The sequence below is a fragment of the Macrobrachium nipponense genome, chromosome 35, assembly GCF_015104395.2.
Source record: "Macrobrachium nipponense isolate FS-2020 chromosome 35, ASM1510439v2, whole genome shotgun sequence".
In the NCBI taxonomy this organism is placed as follows: Eukaryota; Metazoa; Arthropoda; class Malacostraca; order Decapoda; family Palaemonidae; genus Macrobrachium; species Macrobrachium nipponense.
Genome location: NC_061096.1, coordinates 5,702,392 through 5,712,391, shown reverse-complemented (window position 1 = coordinate 5,712,391; position 10,000 = coordinate 5,702,392).

Genomic DNA, 10,000 nt, shown 5'->3' with positions numbered 1-10,000 from the left:
CCTATAGAGCTAATTCATCTTCCACAAGCAAGAAATTTCATACATGAAAGAAATGGGAAACCGAGGAAATGGAGTAATAATTTATAACAACTAAATAAAGGCAAATAATAGAAAAGGAAAAGCTCTGATTGATGCTCCTGCACCTCTCCTCTGCACCCACATCCTGCCAACACCACAAGACGCCCAAGAATTCACAAAAAGAAGCGTCTTTTCGGAAAACGGATGCCCATTGACCCAGGCGACCGCCGGAGATCTAATTCGCTTTTAATTACTCGTAAGATGTGTCAGGATGTCCACTATTTATCCTCGAGTGATTATTAATACCTTTGCGTTAGCTGCATCCTCATCCTTCAAAGACCGTCCCTCACGGATGTGGAATCACGGTCTTGATTCTTCTTCCCATTTCTTTGTCCGCTTTCTTTCTCCCCTTCTTTTCCCCTGCCCTCTTTCTGTCTCTGTTATTTTTTTCTTTATTTTTATATCGGATTTCTTCTTTCATTCTTCTAACTAGTGAGGTTATGATGACAACCCTCAGTGAACCAGATCACATTAAAACAACACTGCATCTTTTTTTTTTTCTGGTCTTCATTTGGCGCTCTTCAATTCCCGTACTTCTTGATCCCCCTTTACCTCTCCTCCACTCCTCCTCCTCCTCCTCCTCCTCCTCCTTCGTCACCATCCTGTAGGGGAGCAAAATGGGTTGCTTGATTAAAGGTCTACTACAGCTGCGCTTATTAAGCTCGATGTGGATCCGGCAACGCGAGGGGAGCGATCGAGGTAAGAGGGGGGGGCGGGGGGGGGGGGGACAAGGAAGGAAGACGAAAGGGGAGGGAGAAAGAAGGGAAAGAAGGGAAGAGGTCAATCGCCTCTTTGTCCCGTTCACCAGGATGGGGAGGAGGGAAAATGAATCAGCCGATACATGGGGAAAGTCGCGCCTCCAAAGGGTCATTTACGAAGTTCATAAATGACTCATGATAGGTCGGTTGACGACGCTTGGATGTGCATTGAGAGTGGCGAGGAAAGTTAGGGGATCGAAAGAGAGTTTTCATTATTATTTTGTTATTCATTGAAAGTGATCGCTGTATCAGCTGATCAGCTTATATAGTTTCTTTTTCGTTTTTGTTTTTCTAACGACTGACTTCTTGGTTACTAACTCTCCGATACTCGTCATTTCTGGAGAAGGAAGTAGACGCAGATCTGGATATAATTTAATTCTGAAAAGTTATATCCTGATCTGCGACTATTTAGTAACCAAGAAAAGTCAGTCGTTAGAAAAATAGAAAAAAAAAACTATGTAAACTGAATGCAGCTGATGCAGCAATCACTTTCAATAATACCTGTCTGAAAGACGATCTGCTACTCACATATTATCATTACTATTCATAAGAAAAAATTTTTCATGGAACAAGGCTTCTTAACTTGATTTGCAGACTTCAGTAGACTTACACTGCTCTTTTGTGGAAAGGGGACGTAAAAGAGCGTTGACTCCATTATTAATCTATTTATTATGACAAAGATTTCCCTCTCGTAACTTCTTTTCCTTTTGGAGCTGTGCAACAAACCTTCATTTTAAGATTGGTAATCACCCTAAAGAAGAAGCTTTGATGTCTACCCATTTTATGACAAGATGAGTCACCAATCACTTCGTTCTTCTCTCTAATGTCTTGAAGTGTTTAATAATCTTCTTGGTAACAACGATTATATTATAAATAGCTCTCCCGTAGTTATGGATAAGTGTATGGTGTGTGTGTGTGTGAGAGAGAGAGAGAGAGAGAGAGAGAGAGAGAGAGAGAGAGAGAGATCGAATGTTATGTAAAAAAAAACTTGATTTACACACCACATCAAAGCATATTGATACTTTGTCATCCCTTCCATCACCGAGTTCACGACTCACAAAGGAGTTCAGATAATGACACTTTTTTGTATGAACAGCTCATTAAGAGATGCTTTTTGTTTTGTATTTTTTTTTATCTGGTTACCCGCGCAATCAAGTCGAGCGCATTAAAAATACGAAAAAAATGAATGGTTTAATTTTTTTCTTTTACTGTTTTTTATCCCAATTTACTTCTCACCAGATTTGTTTTTAATATAGGCATTAAAGACCTAAATAAACTGAACATTAGGCGACAACTAAATAATTCTGCGCTTCTTCCAAGAGGATTGATTAGATAATACTGCCATGATTACACTTCATTCTCCATACTTTCAGTAGACTCATGTATTGCAAAATCTCCATAACAGATATAACTAACGATCTCATTTCTTACATAGAAGGCCAATCTTAACGTCTCCTTTTATGTGGTCCCCCTAACGTCTTTGTACGGTGGCTTCGCAACCAACGCGGTGCCCTTAGTTATTACATAAGGTGTCTGCGGCGTTCCTTTGGCCTACAGCTGCACCCTTGTAAGCCTTTTCCGTGACCTCCATTGCTACTAACCTCTCCAGCTTTGCTGCCTACCCTCTCTTACTGTTGCTTTCAAGTGGACCATTTTTCGTTTTCTCCCACTTCCACCTTTATATCTTCGTGCGTCTTCTTATTTATTCATTTATTCATTTCATTTATTAACTGGATATTGAACGACATTTTTTGTAAGGTGATGATCGTATATAAATCACAATGTGATCAAAATTTTATTGAAAGAGCCACGTGTTCCAAATGTACCAATAAGCTATCATGGTGGAGGTGGGTTAATGCCAGTGATCACACAAGCACAATAGATTGAAGCCATCGCCGCCATCTTGGTGTAGGACAGAAACGTCACACCAGGCTCGGAGTAGTAGAAATGCTTAGTGTGCACTTATCAAATGTTCTGTGATCTAACCTACTTAGGAATAAGTTAAAACTTGAAACTTGACATAAGTAAAAAACATAAGTTATGAACACTAACAGTACATTCAAAACATTAATAACGTCTTCTTTATATTTTTTTACAGGTAAATAAAGCTAAAATGTTGACGTGAGTTTTAAATCGTGAATCGAAAAAGTTGTTATGTGATGACATATTTTATTCTTAGGCCAAAGACGTCATCAAAGCGACAAAGTTGTAGCTAGGGAGTTAATTATTTTGATATTATATACATATATATATATATATATATATATATATATATATATATATAGATATATATATATATATATATATATATATATATATATACATGTGTGTGTGTATAATGTGGAAAATTAAACAATATACTTCCTACAAATATTACTAACGCTGTTATTGATTTCGTTTCTGTTGACAACAGCACTGTTATTATTATTATTATTATTATTATTATTATTATTATTATTATTATATTATTATTATTATTACATCATTATTATTATTAAAGAGCCAAAGAAGATTGCCATATCCTCTAAAATCTCACAGAGCTCCAGAAACCAACCAGACTGAAAGGAAGGTGAGGCTGCAAGCATGAAGTCAACAACCTCATCAGCAGTCAAGAAAAAAAAAAATCACATCTGCGATCTAGTGATTCCTGCAGCTTGGTAGGACGAGCACCGGTGGCAAGTTCCTGTCAAATGTTGCAAGTAGATTGCAGGAAGTCAGGAAAACTGGATAAAGCAGTGCAGCAATCACCCTTCGCACACGGACGGACCTGGTGTGAGATGCGTCGACACCATGTGGGTGATGTTGCTGATGATATACTATATGTTGATCGTTTCTTTGTTCTGCGTAGTTTAATGTCCTTGTGGAAGGCGGAATTGGAAGACAGAGAGAATCTTGAATAGTTTCATGATTCTGATCCTTAATCCTCTGCAAAATTTACCTAATGTATTAAAGGAAAGGTATCCAAAGACAGAAAACAATTACAGGAAGAGGGAGCATTTCCTGCGAAACAGGGAGGCTTTATAAAAACGAATTATGACATAGATCAAAATGATTTAAAGAGACTTTATGGTTCTGTTCGCCTTAAATAGTGCTGTTTTATTTTTTTGTTTTATTTTTTTTAATCAGCCTTGCTGCTTGATTGCTTTTTATATGATCGAGGAGTCTTTCTGAAGAGAATATCTACTCACTGATTGAAGATGGCTGGATATACATACGCAACCAATTTTATATCTATATATATATATATATATATATATATATATATATATATATATATATATATATAATAATATATATCATATACATATTAACATATATGTAAACATTATATGTACTATATACATACATACATACATACATACAGATTAGGTATATATATATATATATATATATATATATATATATATATATATATATATATATATATTTAGTCCAAAGATACAGAAAAAGGGGAAGAAGAGGGTGGCAGGGGGTGTGGGGGAGGGGTTTTTGGTGGTGAGGGTTGTACCGCTTGGCTAAATCAGCACAGCCGTGGGAGGCACGTGTTGAATTGGTAAATAATGGACTCGTGGCAGACTTTTCGGATATCAGAACCTTTTTTTCATCTTTTTTTTATCTGTGACGGTGAGGGCACGAGAGGGCGAAGAGTTTACCCGAAGTGGGATATGCTGGGCACATATCCCTCTCTCACCTGTCCTATGCAAATATGCACCGCCGGATGTTGATTGAGTGTTCCTTTCTCTTTATCACTTTTATTGACTCGTGGCTCTTTACTTTCTTTCTTCGTTCCATTTGCTCTCCACTGAGAAACGTTAGAAGTTGCGAACTCGCAATAAATTTGATGCATCTTACTTCGTTTGATCATTTTGCCAGGGGTGGGCCTTGTGACGTCATAAGGAATTATTGGAATAGATCCGGATCTAGATACAAGGAACCTTTTGTGATGGAACATCCCAGCCTTGGCGGAGGTTTGCGATCTCCAAACTCTTGGTATGATTAGTTCATTTTTTTTAATGATACATAAGTACAGTAGAATACACATACACAGGGGTAAGATATAGGAGTTTAATAAGAAATTAACGAACAAAGTCCCACTACGAAGTACACGACACACAGACACACACACATATATCTATATATGTGTGTCTGTGTGTATGGATGTACATATGTATGTATGTATGTGAGTGCGTGTCTGTGTAAATTCCTGTAACGTATACTAATGTGGATGATTTACATTTATATGAAAGCTTTGCGGCGTAACGCACAGCTGTCATCGTTTTCACATATGGGTATTCTATTCTAAAAAGGGGAAATAATAATTTGTGAAAACAAATTCATTGAATTCTTTTATCTAATTCCCGTGAATATTTGCACGTTCTGAATAATGATAATACCAATGATAATATGCAAAGGGATGTTACGGGGATCAAGACCACCAGCACAGGAAGATGTTATTCCGTTTTGACATCTTTTTCCCCCAGACCGCAACACCAGCTTTCATTGCCTTAACTCAAGAGGAATCGCGTTTCTTTGTCTCTGTTATATTGAAAAAAAGACCCCAATAAGCTTTGCATAACAAGTTTATTCAAAATGTGCAGTGTGCGTTACTTCCTTTTCCCCAAATCTAGTTATTATTATTATTATTATTATATTTAATAAGCAGGCAATCTCCTGGAAATAGAAAATAGGTTCAGCCTCCTCCTCAAATCGCTGGTCATTGTTGACTTTGGCCGGGGGTTTAAATTGTAAAGACGAAGGATTGTTTTGCTACAATTATTCGGGACTTTAACCGGACTTGTTTTAGGTGCTGTTCAGGATGACTTGCTTTTAAATGGGGAAAGCCAGTTCGATTTAACTACGGCAGATGGATGAAAAGTACAACGCAGAAGGCAATGCACCTGGACACCAAAGGAACATTGCCGAGAATCCCAAGTATAGATTTCGCACAAAGCAGTGTGCAAAGACCTTCTCTGGCCGGTACCCCGTCGCACCCACCCGAGGCCCGGTGGTGTGAAACAAGCTGACCATAATGGAAACGAATGAGAATTGAAGGCATTATATTCATTTCGGTATCTTTATATAATTCACACGTGTGTCTGGCTTTGCCAGATGGTCGATAAAAATCACAGGTGGCGCGAGATAACCGAGAGAAGTAGAATAGGAAAGTATAAGGCAGACATATTATCGGTTCTGACAAAATAATGATGTCGATCTTCATCTCGCTAACGTCCAAGCCATAAAAAAGCTTGCGCAATTTTCGCAATGCTTAATACACACGCACACACACACATATAGTATATAATATATATATATATATATATATATATATATTATATATATATATATATATATTATAAACGTCACCACGTATGAGAATTGTAGCTACCGAATTCAATCGATATGATTACACATTAAATTTGGAATCAATTGTTCCATAGTAAATTCATCAGCAAATATTAACGCAACCAGTGATATACCGTAATGAATAAAACTATGAACGTTATTTGTCGAAAACTGACGACAGTGAAGTTTTTGAGGTGTCAAAGGAAGTACTGAACACGTGCTAGCCGTGTATAGTTCAAAGGTAGACGTACATATATCATCAGCATGCTGACTGACAGAGGGAGATAAGAAGTCTTCGCCCCTTTCGTATCTTTACCATGTAATCACATTCTCATTCTTTGGCCATTATGAAGGAGATATGTATCTCATCCTGCTAAAATGACCTTCTAAATTAGAATGCTATTACCGTCGGTGGCTACGAAATTCTAAAACGCTGATCGCTATCTCGGACAAGGCACGTGCACTCCGCTCATTTGTAAACAAAGCAGTGGGTGCCCCTGACGCCGCGAAAGGACCGTGGAACCCCACCCCCCCCCCCCCCCCTCCACCCCTCGCCCTCCCTTCTCTCTCTCTCTCTCTTACCTGGTCAACAGCTTTGCATTTCGCTCGTTTCAGGAGCGTTCGATGGTGTATAATTTATTGTAATTTATGTGACCTAATCGTTATTCTTTTATTATCAGCGATAAAAATAGCGGCCATCCAGAGGGTTCTTTTAAACGACACCTTTCGTTCACTTTGTTATCATTATTCCATTACATTTTTTGTTTGGATTTCCCTCCTTTGTGAAGCTTTTTCTCTTCGTGGTTATTACGGTTAGCAATTATTCAGCTTTTTATTCATAAATTAAAAAAAAATATCCATACATATAATATATGTATAAGCTCTCTTAAAAGAAACGATCAAGATGAGGAGCTTTCCTTTAAATCTGTGGAAAACGGAATTGCCTAAAATGTTTGAGAATTACATAAGATGCACACATTTATATATATATATATATATATATATATATATATATATATATATATACTATATATATATAATATAGGTATATATATATATATATATATATATATATATATATATATATATATATATAAAGGTAATGACACGGAGGAAAAATGAATTCTCGTCTTTTCATTTTCCTCCGTGGCATCACCTTTATTTATACATAGCATCACGTTTTGTATATTTCGTGATTAAGTTATCCATATATATATATATGGATATATATATATATATATATATATATCCATTATATAGATATATATATATATATACATATATATATATATATATATATATATACATACATAATCATCTCACATATATATATATGTATAGTTTATATATACATACACACAGAAACATTTACCACACTCAGGTTTCCCTTGTTCTGCAGCGTCCTGCTCGTTATTGTGATATCAGTTCGGATATATCTAAACCATTCTCAAGGTATCAGTAGTACTCTCTTAATTTCGCCATTGATATTTCCATAATTTTACAATAACAGAAATGAAGAATGGCGCAAGCTAGAAAATATCCTACATTGATCCCTAGTGAAACGATCAGTCACTAAGAAGACAAAAAATATGTTTTCGAGTTATCTCTAATAAAATCCTCTTAAAATGGGGGTGATATTACATAAGGTGGGAAATTTTTTAGCGTCCCGATCTAATCCTCTGATTCGGTTAAAATTCCTTTTAGGTATATAGGGAAGACAGGCAATATAATTAAAATGGGGGTGATATTACATAAGGTGGGAAATTTTAGTGTCCCGGACTAACCCTCTGATTCGGTTAAAATTCCTTTTAGGTATATTTTGAAGAAAGGCAAAAGCCGTTTTTGAAACCATCTATCATAAAGATTTTCGTTTGATGAAATGATAACAAGGATAAAAGAGCTTTGGAGGACTGAAAGATGAAAAGGTCTGTTCAAAATTGGATGCGGGGAAATACTTCACACTCTAAAATATAATGTTTCGACTTCACAGAATATTTATCATACATACTTACAAAGATTCTGAAGCCCCAACACCTTTATAGTATCTGAGATAGAACATCACTGCTAAAACTCAGTTTTAAACTCAATCATAAACTTGACAAAATAGCCTAACTTATGAAAAAAAATACTGCTCGTCAAAATACTTATCGTCCCACCTCCCTTTTTCATCCAATTCAACGGAAGTAAACCTTGCACGAGTCAGGATTCAAACTTGGTTCTTATGGATAAGATGCAGAAATAGACAGTTGACTTTTCCCCTTTAATATCAGTAGTGATATAAGTTTATATAGATTCTGCTCTATATACTCCAGTCAAAGTAAAGCTCTGCGCTCAGAATCAATATCAATCAATATCAACTTTGGCAGCCGATTGGTAACTTTGCTACACTTGACTAATTGTGATAGCATTGTTACTTAACTCACAGATATTAAGCCACAAATATTTCTTAATACAGAATTTACTATACACCTTGAGAATAACTTACATATAATATTGATGGCTTAATATATATTGGTATAAAAACTCATGTGTGTATGGGTATAAATTTCCATATATATATATATATATATATATATAGTATATATATATATATATATATATATATATATATATGTATGTATATATATATATATGTATATATATATATATATATATATATATATATATATATATATATATATATATAGAAGTGTGTGTGTGGTTTTGTGTGTATGTATGCATTTATGCAAATAATGCCTCTTGTGTACATAACATTAATGGAAAGAAATGGGAAAAAACGGCGGGATACTGTTGGGAATACCGACAAGAAACTTTACTTATAATTTTAAGTAAATGTTAAAATATGATCAATAAAAATAATCAAGTATTTTATGGCAAAATATCATTGAATAATTTTTTTCTATTTTTCTTCATGTTAATTTCCCTCATTAAAAGATACGAAAAGAAATATCTGGAAAAATAATGTTGATGTAAAAGTGAAAAAGAGAGAAATCTGATAGACGGAAAACCATCCTATGCTGTTATTACATGTATCACAGGTCTATCTAGTACGTCTTTGTAATGGAGGAAATATACAATAATCAAGATTGTCTCGCGAAATAACATTTGCAAATGACAGAGCTCTATCAATATTTCTGAAAGATAAAATTCGTATAACATGGTTACGGGTGTTACAAGTCATGGTCTATCAACCACGCTCTGATCCAGGAGGCCAGAAAGCGATAAGCCACCACAGCTTGATTAGTGAAAATGAAATATGTATGACGTCACAACCAGGTAGGCAACCCTATCCCTCGCAGATCTCGCAGTTTTCCGGAACTAGACACTTAAAAACTCCACCCAACACGGCGCGCCAGTTAAAGTCTTATCAAATTCCCATTCTTCCTTATTCAGATGCGTCTGTCGTGACGCAAAAGGCACATTTCCTTCTGTCAGCGTCGGGCCTGAATTTATGGTAAGATTTTCCTAGTGGATTCAACTCGTGTGTCCTATGAATAGCACATTCTCAATCCCTGTTTCAATCTCATATCTGATAAACCATTTTGTTTTTCCTTGGCGTCCTTAAACTTGAAATAGAGTATTTTACATTTGATGGCGCTTCAGTTGTCCTGGATTATCTTTTCCTTCAATTAACGACCACTGATCATCCTACATGTTGACTGCAAAGGACAATAGCAAGATAAAAACAATTCAGTAACAAGTCCCTCATCCGTCTACTGTTTATAAAATTCATGTAACAATCCATGTAACAATCAACTTAATTCCTTTCATCGTTATTTTCTTATTTGTAAATTAAAGAATACTACCTGAATAAGGATTGC